The sequence below is a fragment of the Phyllopteryx taeniolatus genome, chromosome 5 (assembly GCF_024500385.1).
Source record: "Phyllopteryx taeniolatus isolate TA_2022b chromosome 5, UOR_Ptae_1.2, whole genome shotgun sequence".
Lineage (NCBI taxonomy): Eukaryota > Metazoa > Chordata > Actinopteri > Syngnathiformes > Syngnathidae > Phyllopteryx > Phyllopteryx taeniolatus.
Window position 1 is genome coordinate 8679545 of NC_084506.1, and position 21520 is coordinate 8701064.

Here is a 21520-nt window from a genome sequence, read left to right on the forward strand (position 1 = left end):
AGTTTTGTAAGTTTGATGCGTAAATGACTGATTATTTGCTTTTGGGATTTGAAGTGTGAAATGTATAATAGCACCAACAAGATAAAATAAATGCAGGACATAAAAACACTGTTTACAAAAAAATATAAAATCGAGGGATGCACAATCATTGGTATTTATTTATTTATTTTGCCACTGATACGATAACCGACCACCTGCTGCTTCTCCAAACCGATACAGATAACCAATATCATTTTTTTGTGGTTTGTATGAGCGGTCTAACAATTTCCAGACCAAGGATCCCCAACCTGATGGAAAGCTGGAATGTGGTGTAATAAAGGCAACACCATACATACAGCAGAGTGAAAAATGTATTTTCCGCTGGAGATTAGATTTGCGAGGTATATAGTTAGTATGTCAGCCTCACAGTCAATGGTGGGGGTTCGAATATTTGACCTCAGATTCTGAGCTTTCTGTGTAGACTTTCCATGTTTGTGTGAGTTTTCTCTGGATACTCCAGTTTCCTCCCACATTGCAGAAACATGCCAACCATCATGAAGGTTATGGGTTAATGGAGCCTATCCCGGTGGAATTTGGGCTATAATCTGGACTGGTTGCCAGTCAATTGCAGGGTGCATGAGAAAACGAGCATTTACACTCAAATTCACACTTATGGCCAAGAAAAGCCATGCAAGCACTGGGTGAACATGCAAGATGTGCTGACTAGCACATACATGATGCTCATACAGTAGATGCAGTGTTAAAATGTGTATGTAAAATAGTTAATTGAAATGCATCCATCCATTCTCAATACCGCTTATGTTGTTCAGGATCGCGGGAAGCTAGAGCCTATCCCAGCTGACTTTGGGCGAAAGACGGACTTACACCCTGAACTGGTGGCAAGTCAGTCGCAGGGCACATGTAGACCATTCGCACTCACATCCACACCGTCACTGAGTGGGAACTAAGCCCACGCTGCCTGCACTGAAGTCAGGCGAATGTACCGCTACACCATCAGTGACCTAGTTGAAATGCAAAAGTCAAATTGTTTATTTTAGTCATTCATTCATTCATTGTCCTTACCGCTTATCCTCACTCGGCGTACTGGAGCCTATCCCAGCTGACTGGGTGAGAGGCGGGGAACACCCTGAACTGGTTGCCAGGCAATCGCAGGGCACATATAAACAAACAAACACTCGCAGTCACATACAAACCTATCTGCAATTTAGAGTCTTTAATTAACCTACCATGCATGTGTAGGAGATGTGGGAGGAAACCGGAGTAATTGTTTATTTTAATAATATTTTATTTTATTATTTAACAATTATTAGGGCAACCACTTATTTTATATAGTAAATGAAAAAGGTAACTTTTTTATTTTTATTTTTTATTTCATTATGTACGATAAATACATTTATCAATTAGCTCATGCAATTAAAAAAAAATCTAAAATGGTTTATTTTACTATTTTTTACAATGAATAAATTAACCACACATTTGATCAATTAAATAAAAGGTGTTAACTGTATATGTAAACTTGTTGATATACAAATAATTATTGTTACAATAACTAAATTAACCAATTAAGTCAGCGGGGTGAGTCTCCACCACAAACACAACCCTAATTAGGATAAGTGGTATAAAAAAATTGGATGGATGCATTTAATGTGATAAATCATTGTTTTCAATAATGATTTATCACATAATTATTTTTTCAATAATTGTTTATCAATAATTTTTTGTAATAAATTCTAGGAAAAAACATCTAATATGATGCAACAAATATGACAGGACTCTTGATAACGCAAATGCTTGGTGGGCCAGATGAAAAATATATTTACCCACGTGACCCGCAGGCTGTTCTTTGCCCCCCCCTGCTATAAATTGTCCATAGGTGTGATTGGATGGATGCTTGGACAGATGAATGTGATAAAAATGAGTATGCAATGTAAAATAATTTGTACAATACTATTTTCCCACTTCTCTTTCCTACAGCTAGATTTCTCTTCATTCCTGCAAGATATTCTTTGTGCATCTGTACTTCCTTCCAGCTGAACGTTTCCACTGTAGCACCATCTTTCTGCTTCCAGCATCTTGCTCCTGCTCGTCAGAATCCTCTGTACCTGCCTTCTTGCGCATTTTCCTCTAGCTGTGACAGCGCAGTGGGTGGGGAAGGCTGGCAGGCCGGGAAAAACCCTGCATAATCCACTTCGTTCGACAACCCAAATAGAGTGTCACGAAGCTCGAGGTCTCAAAGTGTGTATGCACACAATCACGCATTGCTATAGTATATACACAGATGCAAATGTGCAAACCCTTAGGAAGAGAAATTTGCTTCACATTTAACTTGTAAGAGTCACACAGCATGAATATAATAAGGGAGTCATTGTTCAAACAGGAGTTAAAGCCTCTGCATAGTTCCGAAGGTGGGGTTCACTTCCAAGTTTAAAGCAACAACAACACGAATACTGGAGCCATTCAAAGTCAAAACTAGAGCACTGCTTAAACTGTGTTACACATTTCTGACATGGAACAGCAAACATCTGGAAACTACCGACATTTGTTTGTAAGGATAATTATATTCCATCCTCAGAGAGCTCGTTCCTCTTAATCAAATAAATGCCTCTTTTCTGCAGCAACACTCAGTCCATTGGAGTTGTGTCCCATTAAGAACAAAATATACTGTATAGCCTTATTCCATCATGAGCAGGGTACCCAAACTGAGCTCCTGAGAGTTCTAAGGCATGATGGAGTCTGAACTTAGCCAACACTAGACCACGTGCCAGCCCAGGCAATAGTTATTTTCTGCTTGGGCGGCTGTGGCACTTCATCTGTACAGCCTGATGCATTTGGCTGCATAGTGAGAGCTGGAAAATGCCCAACTTCAAAGAGCTTAGAAATGACCTTATCCTTATCAAATATCCTTGTAGAGAATGGAACTCCTTCAAAATAAGGCAGTTGTTCAGAGGGTTCCACATCTTGATCAGGGTGGACACACAAATGCGGAAATTGTATTTACTCCACTTTTAATACCGTGCTTAATAGCTTGTCAATACCAACAAAGAATTGAGTTGCAACTGTCCTAATCCTTTTTCTTTTATTCAGATTTATATTAATGCACACTCCTTGCAAAAATAACGACATTAACAGAGATGCCATTTTAATTCTTCACTATCAAAATCTCAGGGGAATTGTGACGGTCAGCATCTCTGAAAATGGAATACTTCTTTACTTCAGTTCAATTGAATCCCGTTGAGTACCTTTTAACGGCCTTAATTTTTGCAATTTTCATTTACAACCGTCTAATACTTTATAAAACGCTGCCAACTCCTTATTCTTCAAAAAAGTCATTTGATGTGTGTACATTATCTGCATGCACTATTACCTAGCACTATTCGTTTTAAACAGTGTCATTCCTTCTGGGTTTGTCAGCGCTGCACAGCGAAGCTGTGAAGCGAGCATGACGTACATCAAGCATGATCCCAAATGAGAGCTATTTTAACTTGCTTTCCAAATGAATGTTCTGCTTGCCTCATTCCTCCCCTTAAGGAAAATTCTGCATTCCAAAAATCCGAAGAACACCTAATGCACGTCAGGGAGTTTCAGTAAAGATTACTGCAAAGATGCCGCCAACCAGGATTGTTCAATCAAAGGCTGTTTGGCGATGGTGAATGATGAGTGCATTTTTTTAGGCAGTGACTGTAATTTGCTGTGAGGAGGCCAATGATTTGAACAATCACGGACTTATATGCTTTGTGCCAGCCAGCCTTATGAGTCCTGTGTCTTGTTCTGCACAGTGAGAGCAGCAATGCCCACTGGCCTGCCACAGTTTAATACTCTGCTGTCAAAAAGTCTACATCGCTACAAGTTTTAATAAGCTTGAGATTTTTGCACAAACTGTTCCCCTTTCCTCTTTTTTTTTTTTTTTTTTTTCTCGTGTTGCCACATTTTGAGAATAATGACTTCCATGATTGATTTTGTATTTTTTTCCCCCCCCGTTGATGTTACTTTGCGCCCCTAAGCCATCAAGAGCAGCCTCTTCTGTTTTCACAATAGACACTCTTATGTGCATTATATAATGCTGACTTAGCTGCCAGGGGTATTACAGTCAAGGTCTTGATGGAGGGCATGAGCACAGAGGCCTTTCGCCTCAAATTGAAATCCACCCTCTAGACTTTTCCAAAACACTCAGCAGTCTGTGCAAATCAGAAGGTGGATCAGCGTGCCTCTTCATTAGGTGTTTACACGTCTTATTTTCATTTAATTCCCTCCAACTACATATCCTTTTGAGTCGTGCCTATAGGTGGGTCTTGTGTGTGTTTGGTATTTGTGCATGTGTGCAAGGACAGTGAAGAGTTTGGTGGTGACAAAGCGCCTCAAAGCATGTTAGCTTCCTCCGTGAGCATTACTGTGTTTTCTGCCTTACTGGAGATTAGCCTGTCTGCACACAACACTGTAAATCACCCTTTGACTCCTTTCATATCATATGAGCACGGCAGTGTGGTAGTCGTCTATATGAATCATGTCATGCCATGTCACATTAGCTACCTTTATGTTAACCGTAGCAGGCTTACACTGTCTCCCAGCCATGTCAAAGTGATAGATGGATGACAGTGGCACATCCTTTAAACATGTCAGGGACCATTAAAAACCATACAGATGGAAACCACGCAATGACGTCCGCTGTTTTTAAAAACAAAGGTTACGTGAGTCACATCAACTTAAACAGAGCTGAACAGGACACACTGCCTACAAATTTTACAATATCTGCAGGACAGAGGTGATTGTACCAAACTTTGCAACATCCTTGAAAAATCCAAAAACGGTATGTGTTTTGAAATATTTTGGGTCTAAAGTGAAAAATAATGGGTAGAGTAGCTGTGTAGAGTAATGGGTTCAGTTTCCCGTAAGTAGCAAGCGCTGATCTAGCATGCATTTCCACCGCGACGTGCAGGAGGGCACTCCACATCCATCCAGCCGTCCAGCCATCCAGCTCCTCCTCATTAGGGTCGTGGGTGTGCCGGAGCCTATCCCAGCTGACTTCGGGCGAGAGGCGGGGTACACCCTGAACTGGTCGCCAGCCAATCGCAGGGCACATACAGTTTAGATAAACAAACATTTGCACTCACGTTCACACCTTTGGACAATGTTGAGTCTTCAATCAACCTACCATGCACGTTTTGGGAATGTCAGAGGAAACCGGAGGACCCAGAAAACCCACACAGGCACGGACGGGGAAAACATGCAAACTCCACGCAGGAGAGGCCAACAATTAAGTGTAACAACATACAGTAAAAGCTTGTCTTAAAGTCCAAATACACAAATAATGAAAGCCTCTCTCTGTTTCTCTTTCAACATATTCCAGACACAAGCAGATAAAGAATAGATTTGAAAGTATATATAGATTAGATAGATTAGAGTGAGTATACCGTGTAGCCTAATTCGTTCTGAGCAGACGCCGTAAAAATAATCACACGCAAATATTTACATATGCTTATATGCATATATACTCTTATATGTTTGTCTGTATACCGTTTATTTTAGATGTAATGTAACTGATATTAGTCACGTCAAGTGACACTACGAAACTTGCATAAATTAGCCTATTTCTAGGGGTGTCCCCGTCCGATCTTTGAGATCGGAAATCGGTCCGATGTCAGCAAAAAATGTCTTGGTTACTGCAAGTGTGTAGCTCATTGAGTGTATCACAGTGTCCCTCAGCGGTCAAGCTGTGCACAGCAGGGATAGCGATTGTCAAAATCTGATTTGCTTGCAATTCGTGAGCAGCCTGAAACGCTATATAAACAACAATGAAGAGCATCCTGCATTTCATGTTCTATTTTCTTGGCATGTGACAGTTTACCACAAGAAGACAAGTTACTATTTGCTGCAGATAGGACCCCAAAGGAAGCTGCCAAAAAAAGGTGCAGTATAGCTGATCCAAATGATAAAATGCAAACATCTGTGCATTGTACTGAAGTGAACCAAGCTGTGCTGCATGGTGTATGTCCTGCATTAATAGAAGTGCTGCCAGCTCAAGTGCTGTGCAGCTGTGCATTAGCACTATAAATGTTTCTGAGTGCTAAACCTCTAAAGACCATCCTGAACAACCAGTACAAGTTTAAGTTTTTAAATTTGGTTTGGAAGTTTCTCATGGACTGGACTCTGGGCTCAGTTCCCTCTCAACGGGCTGTCAATGTTCACACAAGTCTTTCTCTCAAAACCATTTTGGCACGATACTGAACGTATATCATTTGAAAAGCTGTTGGTTAGTTCATGGGGACATTTCACAAAGTCCACAAGTTACAATTGCATAGTCAGAGGTAGCACAAGAAACACATGGCTTAACTGTACATTTTTCACTTTGCCATAAGAACCATAAGTCCAGGGCAAAGACGAAGGAAAAGGCTGAGATCTCCGTGAGAAGAAATCAAATGTGATTGATTACAGATGTCAACAACGATGTACAACATGCAACATTTCATTAAATATTGCAGTATGTTGGGACGTGGCCTGTTTTTTTTTAGTAGCCCTGTGGCAGTTTGACCATGAGCTGCAAGAAATGAGTTTGTTCACTTCAAGTAAGATATTACTTACTTGATAAAAAAGTGTAAGGCAGCAGTGATTTTTGGACACGTGCGTGTTTTGGGAAATTAGAATATGATTGTGACTAGAGTTATTGTCTGCTGGAGGAAATCACATGATACAGACACACTCATTTTACTGTTACAAAGAGAAGGATGTTTTGATTTGTCGGGAGCTTTTGCAGCAATGGGGGAATATAGCCGAAGGTGGCGTATAGACTGAAAATGCTTCATAATGTTTATAAGTTAATGTTTCTAGGTTTAAGAGCCTGACTGGAAGTTGAAACACACTCTATGACTGTGAAACTCTTCATGTGAGTAGGGTAGCAATTGAGAATCCATTCGCTTTGGCCTTGAAGCATTAAAAAAATGCAATGATGGTTTGTTCACAGTTTGCATGCACATCTGGTATTCACACATTTTATTTTATGTCATTGATACCCACAGTATCTCGTCCGCACAGTATTTGTACATATCTAGGGGGAGAAGTCACTAATACTGTAGTGGTACGTTCATGGGACTTCCAAGCAGGCAGCGTGGATTGAGTTCACGCACAGTGATTGTGTGAATGTAAAGGTGAATGGCTTTCTGTCTCGATGGCCGCTATTTGTGTAACTGACACAAATCCAGCGTTGCGCTTGGCGTAACTCCGCGAGAAGGCGAGCTTGACCCGGTTTTGGTCATTTCATGGAACGTCGTACCTCCAGCGCGTTTAAAAGTGGGACGTCTGCGCTTGTGTTCACAGCCAACTTCAATGCTGTCCAATCAAAGCGGTTTCGTTCGCTCCCTTTAAAAGCGACACAACAGTCTACCATGGAGAGATCTCTATATGCAGAAGAGGATGCAGCAATCCGTCCGTGATGGGTGCATTGAACGTGAGCGGGTACCCTTATTAAATAAAGAATGAGCTGGTGAAAAACCGCTGGTGACTAAAATATGTCCATGAACCTCATGTACCTATGATCGTTCCTTTCAACCACCCACATATCGGGGGGGGCAGATCATTTCGGGTGGTGACTGGTACATCTTGCATTAGCATGATTATTTCCCGAGAATTTGAGACATACTCCAAATGTGTTCTTCACTGATACATCTGCGCAGATGCACTTACACTCTTACGTAACATGGTCCCGATGGTCTCACTTATACACTTATACACAATTAGAACTTGTCCCACTGCCATTCTGTATTGTTTAATCTATACAATTTGCATACCAAGTTCATGCAAAATCCTCACCAAAACAAATATATTTGTCCTTTTTTTTATTTTTAAATTCTGCTCATTCAAAGTATAAAAAAAAAAAAAAGACTGGGTGTTGAGAACTACCAAATGTGGAGAACTGCTGTGAGACTGAGCCACTCTGTGCTGTTTCACCCCCTCCACCCTTCCTGCCAGTAACAGCTGCCAACAGCACTGATAAATAGTCTGCCATCAATACAAATCAGAACAAAGAAAACTAATGAAAACAATCTGCTTTTCAGCAAACAGGCACAGGCACAAAGCAGCGTCCAGCTTTTAGCTGAATAAATAGAGGGATAAATCCAAACCTAGGGATCGTATTCGATGTGCGTCCCACGTCTGACACACACAAAAATCAGCAGGGGCGCATAAAGTACAATCAATCCGCGTTTTAGGACGCAAAGCTATGGCTTAGTACTCTGTCGTGGTGTTGGAATTCTGCCGTCTGAATTGATTTTATTTTTACTGTATCTGTATTCCGTGACGATAAATTGATAAGACTGATGATAAGTGATGATAAGACTCACTGTTCCCGGGTTGGGACTCATTGTTTCCACGACGTTCGCATCCGAGACTCACATAGTCTCAAGTGTAAAATCATCTATGCGGTGTAATTGTTTTTTCTCAGCTTTGTACTGTACAGTGGGTATGGAAAGTATTCAGACCCCCTTCAATGTTTCACTCTTTGTTATATTGCAGCCATTTTCTAAAATCATTTAAGTTCATTTTCTTCCACATTAATGTAATGTACACACAGCACCCCATATTGACAGAAAAAAAACGGAATTGTTGAAATGTTTGCAGATTCATTAAAGAAGAAAAACTGAAATATCACACAGCCATAAGACCCTTTGCTCAGTATTCAGTCGAAGCCCCCTTTTGAGCTAATACAGCCATGAGTCTTTTTGGGAATGATGCAAGTTTTTCACACCTGGATTTGGGGATCATCTGTCATTCCTCCTTGCATATCCTCTCCAGTTCTGTCAGGTTGGATGGTGAACCTTGGTGCACAGCCATTTTCAGGTCTTTCCAGAGATGCTCAATTGGGTTTAAGTCAGGGCTCTGGCTGGGCCATTCAAAAACAGTCACTGAGTTGTTCTGAAGCCACTCCTTTGGTATTTTAGCTGTGTGCTTAGGGTCATTGTCTTTTTTTAAGGTGAACCTTTGGCCCAGTCTGAGATTCTGAGCACTCATGGTGATGAGAGATCATTGTCCTGTGAATGGAAATAGTCTTATAGTAGGTCTATAGTCGCAGTAGTAGTAGTCTAGGATTTTGTAGCAGCTTGTGTTACATCAGGGCCACTAAGCCCCTGCAGGGAGTTTATCTTGGCCAGAGATCTTTTATTTGCTAATAACTGATAGGCAAGAAGGTCATACGTGTCCTGAGGGGATAGGACATGTATGAATTTCTTGCCAATTTACAAAATTTAACCCAGGGTTAGGGCTTAAACCTTGACTGACTAAAAGATAGAAAATGACGACAATTTTCTTTGGTGACCTTTGGTCATTTGTCACACGCCAGAAAAAAACTGCAGGACAAAAATAACTGACACTACTATTTTCCACAAGGTTAAGGTAGGATTTCATCCATTAGACATAGAATTGGGAAAAAAAGTCACATAAGATGGCATGTTTGCTTTAGTTGGAAGCAATATTTAAAGAGGGGCTTTCTTCGGTGCTGCAAAAATATACCAATGACCCGAAAAAATGCATTCCACTTAATTTTCATTCTGCAAAAAAGTGCTCCTTCTGATTCACAGGTAGGTATCGTGTCAGCTTCCATTGTAAAGACGTACAAAATATCTCACACGTACTGTCCCACTTTACAGCATGTTTTCATTTGAATACTGCTTCACTAGTGTAGGGTGGCGCTTCAGCATTACAATGGAGAATTTTTTAAAAAATGTGGAAAAGAAGTATAAAAGAACACAGTGAATTAAGGGGGATCCTCGAACAAAGATGTTCGGTGGTTACGATGCGGGAGCTACTGCTATGCATTGATATGACTTCTGTTACCTACTTAGTGACTAATGATGAATTTGTTGCACACAGTTGGTCAAAACCCGCAGACAAAGAAACCATGGGAATGAGGTGAACATACACACGTACTGTATAGTGAAGGAAAAAGAGTGGAGAGTGACAAGTTGGAAGAGGGGACTCAATAGAGAGAATCAATCAAGACACGATGACGGTCAAAGGCCAGTCAATACATTAGGAAGGATGTGGAGACAAATAATATCAAAATACAAGCTGCCACATTGTGACCATCAATCAAGTGAGAAAAGACTTGAAATGACCTTTGTCATGAAGGTTGCAGCATGGTAGTCAAAGTGCTTTAGGGGAAACAGTGATTGTGGGTCTGCCTCGGTTGTTTGAGCAGGACAGAAAAGCCTGCGGAGCATGCAAAACACAATCGTTCCCCATCAGCAGCAGGTCAGCAATGTTTTAAACACCGAAATGGGCTTTTGTTGTCAACGCCTGCGATCTGCAGTCAGAGGTACTGCCTCGTTACAGCTCACCTCGTTTTTGTCTTTCTTTATATTAGCGCATTGCCGCTGAAACCGCCAATGTCCAAATTTGGCCAATTTAATATTTTGACATAAATCAGTACTACCTGCCAGTCTCCACCAGGGTCTGTTATTTCAACAAATTAGGAAATCTTGTAAATGGTTCGAAAACCTCAACAATGCAATGTTTAATATTATATATATATATATATATATTTTTTATAAATCTCCTGAAAATAATGGTTTTGGAGATGCCAGTTTTACGCCCGACAGCTACAATACGAACAAAAAGCCTTGAACAAGGACTCAAGCTTAGGCGACTCACGGTTGCCCCATAGAGACAATCAACTCGCAGTGAGCAAACATGCTTTGGGTGTTGATAGCACAAAAGCCCCAATGACATCACAAGCTGGAGGGTGTCCTTGGCACTGGTTCGCAGCCATCCAAGATTAACAGCTCCACCCTCATGCTGTCTCAAGGAACTGAAAAGCCTAATCCAGATGGCTGACAGCCACTGGCTCAATCCAACAAGAACATTGCACTGATTGTCCATAGACAAAAGAGCTGCGCATAGAAATGACAGAGAGGAGAGAGGGCAGTAGATTAATTTGCCGGATTGATTTAACACGATTGAGACGCAATAAACCTCCCCACCACACACACAATAATGACTACTGCATTCGTACAGCATTTTCCGGCCTTCCCCCTGTACATCGCTCTCCTTATCGTGCTCTCCATCGCTCTGTTCTTCATTAACCAAAGCACAAGAAAGAACGGTCATTGATTGTTATGGACAGAGAGAATCAAGCAATTCTGATTTTGTAATCAACACCCTTAAATGGAAGTTCGACTAATGCAGACAGAAAAGGCACCCTCATTACTGAGCAGATTTTTAGAGATATTAGATATTGAAATGACTGCACTGTTTAAACTGCAGCAGGGATTTGATATTATTATTACTCCTGGCAGGATGCACAAACCTTGAACACACAGACAATGACACAAAAAATGAAATATGACAGCAGAGGAGAAGGAAAGGAGGTGATGAACAAGGGGATAATAAAGGAGTTCAAAGGGTTGCACACGCAAACTTCATAAGCGTGATTAGGTTCTCACCTGCAGGCGTCAAAGGGCACAAAGAGCAACTCCTGCCCTTAATCAAACTTTAAAGGCAAAATGCTCGACAGGCCTCGGATGATGCACAGTTTCTCTAATAGCTGGAATTTTGCTCTTTCTGTGGTTAAAAACTACAGATCCTCATCATCAAGGCTGATCTTTATAAATAAAGAAGAAGAACTTTTAATTCAGACTCAAATGGTAAACAGCTTGTAGCCCGAAAATGTTCACGACCCCCGTTCAAGCTTTAATGAACACAGCTATTCCTTAGGATGTTGGTAGCATTCTAAACTATGTATTATACGAATGTTAAAGGAGATCCATAGGGGTTGATGAAGAAAATGAAGGAGGTTATGAGCCGACTTAAGACAAACATGTAACTGCACTTAACAATGACATGATCTTGCAGGGTGCAGCGACGTCGTTCAATAGAACATACACACTTTATCATCTTCTGCATCCCTTACTCTGCTGAAATTGTCAAGCTGCCCTGACACTCTTGAGTGAGTCCCCACCACAGGGACAAAAACAAAAGCAATGGAACTAGAAATTACATATGAATGCTGAAAAATTATTTTGCAGCGCAAAAAAACTAAACAAAACAACAAAAGAAATAATTGAATTGCGCTCAAACATTGGTTATTATATAACAGTAGAACATGAAAATAGCCAGATAACACCCCCAGGGTCTATGAGACTCAAATACATACAGTTGTAGCGATTATGTATGAAATAAGAATTGTAATTCATTTAGGATAAAGTAATAAGCCGGGAGCGACGTTTGCGTTACTTCCGGTTAATCGTAAAATTCGATTTGATTGTTAAAAATCAAACTAATGTCTCAAAGGGCACCACGTCAAATTTTTCAAGTTTACCTTTAGGCGAAATGACGACAAACCTTTTGAAAATCAGTCTCGGAATCTGGAGGTTGCTACACTCTACGACATTTTGAGTCCTAGGTTACAGAGGTCTACTTAAATTCAGAACACACACAAAATACGACCAAGAGTGGAATTTTGTGGTGTATTTAATGAAACACACGACTACAACTGCAAACTACAAAAGACAATAACACTAAGGGTAAATGAAAGAAAGAAAATGAGGCAAATGGAAAAGAGGTGTGTGGTCGCTGGGCTAAGCTAAATGAGCGTGTGAGCGTTTAATGTGTTGAGTCAGAGAGTGAGAAGGCAAAGTTGGGATTTCGTACGAAGCTAGTAGTTTCCCCACAATTATTAAGCACTGATGTTGTACATCATAGTAAGGATTGCAGTGTCGACTCACGAATGCAGATCAGATGGTCTTTGGGGGTGGTCTCTCTTTGGAAGCTGCTGCGGAAGCAACGCAATTCGGTTGCAGAGGAAAAAGATGGAGAAAAATGAAAACAAAGGGAAAAAGAGAGGCGGGAGGAGAAAAATGGCTGGTCGTCACGCCTTCTTGGGAGAACCGGACGTCTCTCTTCCTGGCTCTTTCGTGGCTCGCTGGCAATTTCCCGCTTGGCTGGGAGCGGACCCGGTACCCTTCGTAGTAGCGGCTGTGATCGCTTAGCGGAGGCCCACGTTTAGGCCGGGAAGCCATGCCCGTTCGAGCCCGGCTCGCGTTCACCGAGCCGCGTGCCCGCACAAAAGGGGAAACGGGGGAGGGGTGGCCGACGGCCAGCCCGGCTGGCGAGCTGCCCGCAAGGTACGAGGAGAGGAAAAACAAGACTAGCCTGAACTCAACTCCCAGAGAAGTCTTTGTACTCTCACGCATAGAAGCATTGTTTAAACTTTGGTCGTAGCAGATGGGTTGCTTATTGTTCAATACGACATTTCGTACTGTTTGATCTCAAAATCAGGCAGAGGACCTGTCAAAGTGAGAATGGGGACACAGACACCCAGGCATACATTTGGAATATTTCTACAGAGTTTGCAAGATATAAAAACGGACATTTTATCTTCTGTTAACAAACAGAATCGACAGCGCATCGATTGGCTGCTGTAAGTATTGCGAAGATGCCAAAACCGCTGAAAACTCATATGACCATTTCTCAGGTATCTCACGCACTGATCAAACACTATTGTGTACTGATTTCAAAAGGTTGTGTGTTTGATTCAATTGATTTCTTGGTGACAATTGCAGATTCCCCAGCAAACAAACTGTGTTGAATTCATTCTACTTTCATCTTCAACTGCTCCCTGATGTTTCGGCCAAACTCCCACATAGAATAGTTCCGACACCAGACTGGAACTGTGCTGCTTATGTTATATTATAATTCCAGTGCCGCTTAGCTCAAGCAGAGTTCATTCGATTGGGACGTGACTGTGGGCAAAAGGCAAGAAAGCAGACATGAATGCACGCAGGGTGAAGGATCAGAGACACAGTATGACACATTCATCTCAATCCCTCCAGGAATCTGACACCCACAGAACACAACAGGTGAGAGAACATAATTCAAACACTTGGACTGAGCTGCTCGCATATGATTCGTAATACCAACCAACAATCAGTGAGCAGAAAATGTCAATATGACCCCCTGTTTTTCCAAATAACACGCTGCATCTTATTTATTTAACTCTTGCAATAAAATAATCAGGGTTGGCACTGGGTCATGAAACCGCTTAGCCAATGTGGCTAAACGGTAGAAAAATCAAACACATATAAACAAACAACCGTTCACACTCACATTCACGCCTATGGGCAATTTCGAGTCTTTAATTAGCCTAGCATGCATGTTTTTGGGTTGTGGGAGGAAACCGGAGTACCTGGAGAAAAGTTTCTCAAATTCAAACTTTTTAGTTGAATATTAGTAGGCTAACTTTAGCTGTCAGAACATTGTATCAGATTTCAAAAGCAGGACAAAGTCGTCTAAATAACAGTGCCTCGCCATGGACGGTATATAGACTATTAAACAATGTGTGCTGTGTGCGTGTGTATGTGCGGGTTTGCATGTTTAAATGTGTGTGTGTGTGTGTGTGTGTGGAGGGGTATACTTCTTGCATTTATACTAGTAATTTTCTGTCAGTTTTCATTTCTGTAAAGCCTTTTGCATTGCATTTGAATGTATGAAAAGTGCTATATAAATAGATTTGATTTGATTTCGATATGCAGTCAAAGCCAAAAGGTAAGCAGAGATGCACTGAGTTCGTTGAATGTAGAGATTAGTGTTAGCAAACAGCGTTTGCTTCTGATAACAGGCACATACAGTACCTGTACTTGATTGCTCGGTGAAGTTGACGATATGATGGACTATGACGTGCTGGCTTTACAAGTAAAACTCTTTTTATTATTGTCTTTATGGGCACTCAATACCCCGCACACTGTGTGACAATTCGCTCAGGCTTTAGTAAGACCTTTTAGGTGGCTTTTAAAATTCAGGTCTGAATTGATAAGTACTCGGGGCAAAACAAGCCCTCGAGTATTTTGAGAAGCTTGATTACAAAAAAATGCTCGAGGAATTTTCTCTGCCTTGGGGAACCGTTTATTTAATTGCAAAGCTCAAGGGACGCACAGGTTACTGTTGTTGTGGCACAACACGCTTACATCGCCTACGCAAGGGAGGCAGGAGGAAGCGGACCTATTTGATTGAGAGCGCGGGAAGATGGCGACCACGGAAGGGAAGAAAAATGTGAGAAAAAAAGACAGAAAATGTCAAAAGTGTGGTAACAGAACAACAAGGCGAAGACCGTGACGTAATAGTAACACGGCCCTCGCATACTACAACAGCACATTTCCAATATTACAACATCTACCCTGAACACACAAAAAAAGAACGAAGTGGGGGGCTTAAAATGATCGTAGCGCAAATTAGTGAGATTAATGTTTATGTACCTTACGAACATAATGCTAGACCTGCTAGTTTTCTGTTCATTATGACTACCGCCGAATTTGTGGCTTGGTCATTACGATGATGACAAGTATGCCTGCGACGAGACTGCGACTTCATACGGGCCTTATTTAATCTGGTAAAATGCAAAAATATATTTTATCCAATTACTTGATTATTCACTGAAAAAAAAATGTAATTAAAAATTCAAAGGAAAAAACTAATTAATTGGAAAAAAAAATACCAAACCACAGTTGTTGTTTTTTTGAGTTTTGCTTTAAGTTGTGAGCAAAAATTAGAGTTAAGAGTGAGCTTCAGATACACCGACTTGAGTGAAATGGGGGGGGGGGGGAAAGTGGGGAGCTGCAATCACGATGTACTTTCAGATGTTTAGTGAATGGAAAAAGACAGCCTAACACACAAATACAAAGTGAAAACACTTGCAAGGAGCAGGGAGCAGACGTTAACACTAAACTAACCGCATAGTAAACGGCCAACCCAAGGTGGAGTCACAGCTCCTGACATCACTCACAAGACCACGCCCCTTAAAAGCACACGTCAACACACGAATCCTTAAGAATGTGTGTGTGTGTTTGCGTGAGACTTTCAGCTGAATTGCAATCAATAAAACCTGTTTATTTCTCTGATGTTATGTTTTACAAAATGGTGCAGTTTTTTGGGGGGTTTTTTTTAAATGAAAAACATTGTAACAAAAAAGAATTGTGGTGTTTTGGTGGGGGACCTGAATGGATTAATGGCATTTAGAAACATTTCAGTAAGTAAATTGAGTTACGAACTTGGTCATAGAACAAATTAAACTTGTAAGTCAAGGTACCGCTCTGTCACTGTCCAAATCCTTCCCCCAACGGGAAAATATTTCTCGCTTGGTCCATCCTGCTCTTGCCCTTTGACTAGCAGGAAGCTTGGCAATGAAGAGCATCACAGACTGTGGTAAATCCAATCACAGCGACCTCAGCTTTCCTCTGATATGGATCCAGAGACGGTTGATGCGTTGATGGTAATATTTGTTAATACGGCAGCCCATCATCAGCTATGATTGTGTCAGAGGATTTGTTGTCATCATTGAAATTTCTCGACGTGACTAGGAACTTTCATGTGAGCTGAAAAATCCCCAAACCAACGTGACCACAACACATGGTTTTCAGCGTGCGTTCTCATTCAAACAGGCCAAGGGAGGCTCTGTGTGTTGTAATGTCAAGGGATACGTTTCATCAGCAAAGTTCTCGCTGAACATCCTGTCATGTCCTGACAGTGTAGTTAAAGATTATTAATGACCGCTATCTCCTGCAGCCACCAGATAATGGCTGCTGATTGTACAGAATAACTGTTTCATTTCCTTAAGAAAATTAATTAGCGGGCTAAGTCCTAAAGCTCAGCGGGATGCACATTTAAAGATGAGCTATGCTACATTTAAGAGCCATTTCTGTACAATGTAGGGCCAACTACTATTAGATTAATGGCAAATGTATTACTACATGAGTAAATTCCAATGCAACTCTCACTGCACAGCTAAAATTTCCATTCAAGATTGCCCAGCGCCCAATGTTCCAAAAATATAAGATCTCAAAAGAAGACTATTTGTTGGGTTTCCCCTCAGAGTAACTCAGCATAAGCTGTTCTGGAAGGCATGTTCAGCAAAGTGGAGCGCAAGATACTGCTGCTCATTACGTAGTTTAGTACTTTCAAGTAAAGCACAGTGAGTTTCTTAAGGTTCTTTAATGACGCTTTATTTTCCGCTGAGTCTGTGCAAGCAGCGCAGACAGAAACCTAAAAATAACAACACATTTTGTAGCTCACCAAACACATTTGTCAATTATAAAGCAGTGTTTAAGTACATAAAGGTGACCATTAATCATGTTTTTCTATTTTGTGGTCAATGCCTTCATCACACCTCAATGGGACAGCGCTTCATTCATCCATCCATCCATTTTCCGTCCCTCATTTCTTCACTAGGGTCACGGGTGTGCTAGAGCCTATCCCAGATGACTCTGGACCCTGAACTGGTCGCCAGCCAATCGCAGCCAGAGTTTTCAATTAACCTACCATGCATGTTTTTAGGATGTGGGAGGAAACCAGAGTACCTAGAAAAAACCCACGCAAGCACGGGGAGAACATGCAAACTCCGCGCAGGCGAGGCCGGATTTGAACCCGGTCCTCAGAACTGTGAGACAGATGTGCTTAAAGACTTTATCATAACTCATTTGTGTGACCCTCAAGAAACCAACATTGCTGATGCTTGCCTTACAGTATTTACAGTATTTTTCTGCAAAGAGTGTGCGAGGGACACCTCTTGACAAGTTGAGTGCTTGCATCTGCGTCATAGTCATTACAACCCCCCCCCCCCAATCACTTAGTCTTTCACTGCTTGGTTTCATATGAATTGATGACAGGTCGACAAGAAGCAATGAAGAAGAGCAGAAAGACAGTCTGCGGTGGGCTCAAAGAAATGTCCACTCATTGCCCGAAAGGATTCAAGGTCAGAGGTCAAAGATCTTATGGGGTCAGTTAAAAGTCATATTTGCATTGTGTATATGTTATGTAATACATGCAGGTCACTTCCAGCAAGTTGTCAACTGTACTTTAGCTAAAAATGAGGTTTTTATTACGCGTATTGAGCACTCCCCGAACATACCCGAAGCTCAAGACACCGCAAGGGCAAACCGGAAGCGACGTAACAATTGACAAACACAGCGCGCTACACTCTAGACGCAACGGCGAGCAACGTGTTGGAATATGAGGCGGAGGAGGATTTCGACGTACAGGAGCACCCAACTGAACTTGGCATCGTCAAAGCGTACACGTTTGAACCGATCGGGAGGTCGGAACCTGACAGCGACGACGACGAGCAGCCAAGTAGCATGTGTACAACAGAAAAAGAGAGTGGCCACTGGGTCGACGTGATGGTATGCCACAAGCGTGTCTTTTTATATACGTGGCTTGAAATAATGGCACCCAGGGGGGGCAATATTTTTTAGCACGTCTATACGTATTATACGCTTGTCATATAGGCAAAAGTACAGACGACAGTACTGAAAAGTACTGCGTGATTGTTTTTTTGGGTTTTTTTGCCCACTGCATAGTAACCATAATAGAGTCGTAGGTATATACAAGGAAATCCTCACCTCTTGTCTGCGCCCCGTCGCCGCCGTGGCGGCTGCGAGATTTAGTTCGCGTGCTAGCAGTTGAGAGCCCGATGGCCGTAGGAAAAATAGTTGGCACGGCAGTTGGTTTCAGTCTCTGCCTAACTATAAGCGTGGATCCAATGCTTTCTGCTAAGTCTTTCTCGAAAGACGCAGGATCGAAGTGCACAGAGTTTGGAATGCTTGCGAGGAACCCATAGCTGACCACGTTTCTTCCCCTGTCGATTGACTTTCCCTATCCACTGGTCACGCATTCCTTTTTCACTTGGAAAGCCAAAGAAACTCTTGCCACTGCCTGAACCATTTTACAACCAAATGCCACACAATAATCCATCGCGACGTCACTAAATCATGTGACAACAAATATACAAGGACGGGAACAACAGCATGGAACAATAGCCCACAACGCCGAATGAACAGGCCGTTTGGTTCGCGTGACGTCACGGCGCCGGATAGCGCCGAAGACCGGAAGGCGCTGGATGCAAAAAGCAGAAGGCGCATTCGGAATCATATTTATCGATTTAACTGCTGTATAGCTGCTATATCATCACTTCGAAATGGCAGAAGTGGTTTGTAAAGGGGTTCGAGAGTTATCAAGAACGTTTTTAACGTCTTTGTCCTCTGACCTTTAAGTCATTTCCTGAGGCATACTGTTACTCAACATTCCCCTCAGCTTCCCGGACACGGACACTGTGATTTCGATGTGATTATCTTTTTTTGCTCCCTCTGGGTGGGGGGGGGGGGGGGGGGGGGTAACACTTTGGTCAACATCACTCATCAGCCCCAAGGAGCTCTCCCTCTGTTATTGCTAACTGCGTGGTGGGAGAGGGCAAAGGACTCGGGCTTTATCTCAGTGCCTCTCCTATTCATTTGTCTTATAGATGACACCGCCACACTACAAAGCTGCAACCAAGGAGTCAGAAGTCGTCATCAGTCATCATAAAACAGGCCTTACAACAGTGGTGCTTCAGGAAAAGTAAGGAAACTTTTAGGAAGGCTATTAATGTTATCTCTTGGCTTTGCTGTGGGAATCAGTTACAGTTAAAAGCTTCATAGCAGTAGAAGTTCGAAAAAAGAATGAACAACTTTTGACATTTCATGAACTCTTCAAAGCAAAAATCAGCTCTGCAGCAAAATTGAGTTGTTATTTGGCGGTGAGACTACTTTTTATGATGTTCCTAAAATTCCAAAATTGAGATAATGCGGCTTCGTGCATGGGATGCCAGGAAGATACAATATATTACTCCCTGTTGATGAAAGTTTGTGTTTCATGCATCAAACATTTAGAGTTCACATTTTTGCTTCGTGAATACCTTTTCATAAAGTGTACTGGTAATTAAACGGAAAAAGCACCAAGAGACATAGCAAGGAAAGGTATTCTTCTCGAAAGAAAACATTATTTGAACACTTGTTTTAACGACACACTTGCAAGTCACAGAAGAAACAAGTTATTTTGTCAATGTATTTTGGTCTTTGGGTTGGCATGATAGAAGTGAACGATAAAAAAGAAAAATCATTTTCCTGTTCCTCCCAGTGGTCGTAACCTGTAATAGCTTTTTGAAGAAAGAAGCATTTTCAAGCTGTGAGATCATGTGAATCTGAGCTATAACATCACGCGGCTCGAACACGACATTTGCCGAACTGACAGATGCATTTGCAGCGGATGTATGTTTTTGGCAATTCTTAAATCTCTCTTGTGAGCCACTCTTACATTCTGTCCATTAAAACAGTGATTATACAATAAGTTTAATCAGCACACATTGACAAGTCTGGGGCCAGTGCACAAGGGTAGCTATGTGGCTGTTTTCCTGGAAAATTCCTCTTTATTTAATTATGTGTCTAAAGTAATAGTCACCTTTCAGATTTTAGGTATTGGACACGCATTTTTGTAAGGTGAAGGAAAAATATTCCGTTATACCTGCATCTGTCTTTTCACATCTGTCTTTTGTTCTATGCCAGTTTTGGATCCACATAAGGAAAAAAACATGGAAACAGGCACAAGGCAGCATATGTTAGCAATAAAATTTGTCATGAACCTATAGTCCATATACCTTCTCGTTGTAATCTGTACCACATGCTAAATTCAGGCGCGGGTTGCGCAAACTCACTCAGATGGACCTCAACTATTTCAAAACAATAGTTGGACTCGACTAGCAAGCAGGCAATGGAGAAACTGAGATGATGTCAAACACTTACTGCTGACAGCAAGCATGAGCAGTCTTGCTGTTTTGTCACTCTCTCACATAGCGCTGTCTCTTCACAGATTCTAGGTTGACCTGGAGGTGATCTGTCATGGTGGACACGCGTGTCTGTCTTTAGCGGTGCTATCAACGCTGTCCACCATTTGTCCACCAGAGCTACAGTATTACCATTCAGACTGCGGTGAAAAGAAAACTGCAGTTGGAGACTCACGACAAGAACATTTACAATTCTTATGATGATTCTTTGGAGTAATTTCCTTAGTGTGTGGGTGTTCCTGTTCAGCATGTCCAGGGGCATGATCTTGTCAACTCCTCGTTTATCATTCAAACAGCCTACTACGGTCGGCCAATTTTTCCATTGGCCTCTGAGTGCGCGAAAGATTGCACTCCATGCATTCTGCCTAGCAGCAAGAAGTCTGAGCAATTCTGTTGTTCTATGTGGCGAAATGTGCTAGATTTGTAGAATCACAAATGATTTTTGTTGTCTGTCTGTGCAATTTAACACATGGTATTTGAAAGTATTACCAAAACCAAAAAGAAAAAAAAAAAACGCAGGGAGACAGTAGACACTGCAGTAGTTGGCCAGGGGGAGACTACTGAAAAGCTCTCAATCTCACTAAAATGATGTTAAATATTTAAGCTCCTGGATTTGCACCTTGATGGAAAATGACTTATTCACAGTAACACACATGTGCATATATCCACTATAAATACATGCACTGGCCCATGTTTGAAGGTCAGTGCTGTGAAGTCTCAGTAGAGGTAATGAGATCCTGCTCAAGTGGAAAAGAATCACTAGCACTAGCAGATTCACAGCCTCTTTGAGGTCGCTCAGGCTCAATTGGTTTCTTCTCTTGGGCTTATTTGATTGGTCAGGACTTTGCGCTCTCTGAAATGAAAAACTGAGCACTCTGACAAAAAAAAAAAAAC

General features: G+C 41.7%; 1 protein-coding gene and 1 long non-coding RNA gene across 8 annotated transcripts in view; one reads left to right on the forward strand and one right to left on the reverse strand.

Moving 5' to 3' along the window:
• btbd11b (BTB (POZ) domain containing 11b) overlaps window positions 1-21520 on the reverse strand; it is a 59671-nt gene that overhangs the window by 29289 nt on the left and 8862 nt on the right. The window lies entirely within an intron of this gene.
• LOC133477617 (uncharacterized) lies at window positions 12855-20919 on the forward strand. The gene is made up of 3 exons (XR_009788428.1): window positions 12855-13841; window positions 19271-19365; window positions 20653-20919. It is a non-coding gene; the product is annotated as an uncharacterized LOC133477617 (long non-coding RNA).